Source organism: Austrofundulus limnaeus, unplaced genomic scaffold, assembly GCF_001266775.1.
Source record: "Austrofundulus limnaeus strain Quisiro unplaced genomic scaffold, Austrofundulus_limnaeus-1.0 Scaffold530, whole genome shotgun sequence".
In the NCBI taxonomy this organism is placed as follows: domain Eukaryota; kingdom Metazoa; phylum Chordata; class Actinopteri; order Cyprinodontiformes; family Rivulidae; genus Austrofundulus; species Austrofundulus limnaeus.
The window spans coordinates 90,107-91,888 of record NW_013952932.1 but is presented as its reverse complement, the minus strand read 5'-3'; the positions used below and the strand labels follow the sequence as shown (position 1 = coordinate 91,888).

Sequence of the window (1,782 nt, the reverse complement as noted above, 5' to 3'; positions counted from 1 at the left end):
ATGCTAATTTTTTGGGATAGGGATTTTTGGTTTTTCTTTACTTTTTTGCCAAAATCATCAATATTAAAAGAATAAAAGGCTTGAACTACTTCAGTTGGTGTGCAATGAATCTAAAATATATGAAAGTTTAATGTTTATCAGTGCATTACAGAAAATAATTAACTTTATCACAATATGCTAACTTTTTTGCGAAGGACCTTTATATGTGAGGATGTGTAGAATGACCCAGGGCGCAGGCAGGAGCCAAAGTACAAAAATAAAGAGTTTATTTAGAAAACCAAAATAAACAGCTGACACTGCAGCAAAACTCACTGGAACACGAAGGAGACGCAGGAGGCTGAGGGAAGCAGCACAATGATCAGACGAACACTGAAGACAGGACACAGAATATAAAGGCAAACTAATTAGAGCAACAAGACACACCTGGAGCAGACACAGGTGAGAGAGGGCGGAGCTGCAGGGCAGAGAAACACAGGGGAACGCTGAAAACTAAGGAAAATAAACACAGACCATGACAGTATATTCCTGACCTATTTTACAGCTGAATTCAACCAGTTTGGTAGTTTATGGAAATGTTCCTCAGAACAGCTTGGCTACATTTAACCTCTAACCTTTGCTTTAATACTCGCTATTGCTACATTTCCTTCCCCGAATTACTTCTGTTCACTCTCATCCCCACAGCTTTCGATTTAATAAATAAATAAATAAATAAATAAATAAATAAGAGAGAGAACTTTACCTTTTTGCTCTCAAACATGGCACCTCTGGTCTCATTGTTGACTCTGACTTTATGACCAACTCCAGCCCACCAAGACTCTGAAATCATCAGTGTTTAAATGTAAACAAACTCGTAGTTGTTGGCAACAAAGTCTGACTACTGATTTCAAATTATGCTGCAGACATTTGATAACATGATTCATATTTAGTGTTTTTTTAGCCTAAATGATTTATTTTATCATGTTTATTATTTTAGTTATGTCTCATTAACAAAAGAGATCTGTGAATAAAAATCGAATCAAAAACACAAATTGTGTATTTGCTATTGAGGCAATAAAATGTGAAATATGTCAGTAGAAAATATTAAATTTACTATGGATTATGAGCATCTTATAATTATGACTTAAGGAATTATTTCTCTTCGAAAGTGGCAGAAATGGGCCTTCACAACAGCACAAACTTCTAACTCTTTTCAGTCTTCACCCTAACCAAAGCACGCACAGAGGTGGAGATAAACGTGTCAGGCCCAGACTGGGGCGTCTTTTGAAAGAGCCTTTTGATTCCATGTGCCAGTTTCACCAGTGTTTGAAAATGGAAGCTCCTCATGTGAGCTTGAGGAAGAATGGAGGGGTTGTTCACGAGGTCTGGACAAGCAGGGGCTGTGAGTGCCCTGGCCCCTCAAATCAAATCTGCCAATAAATGGACAGGTTTTCTCTCACCCCTGTCTCCTCTGCTCCGTGCTGAGTGTCAGGCCCAATGACGTTTATAGCTCATTACGTCATTGGTCAGGCCAGCTGTCTGCAGGCAGCAGAGACCCGCCCCCTCAGTAAACAACCAATCACGGTAAAGTTTGCAAATAAGGCTGAACTCTCTGGTGTCAACTTTTGCGAGATGGCTTGAAGGATAATCACAGCACTGTTTTTTGTTTTGTTTTTTATTTTTAATTACCAGCAGCTTTTTTATTTTTATTTCACCGATTTTTATTTATGTTTTTTTTTAAGTTTGTGCCACCTTTTAAATTAAAATATGTCCTAAATTGTCAGGTTGTTTGTCTACCATGTAGCC

At 38.1% G+C, this 1,782-nt stretch overlaps 1 long non-coding RNA gene across 1 annotated transcript; it reads right to left on the bottom strand.

The window, feature by feature from the left end:
- Positions 1-244: 244 nt before the first annotated feature.
- On the bottom strand, positions 245-781 carry LOC106530519 (uncharacterized). Its single transcript, XR_001311798.1, has 2 exons — positions 740-781; positions 245-369 (listed from the first exon to the last, which is right to left on the bottom strand). It is a non-coding gene; the product is annotated as an uncharacterized LOC106530519 (long non-coding RNA).
- Between the last annotated feature and the right edge of the window lie 1,001 nt (positions 782-1,782).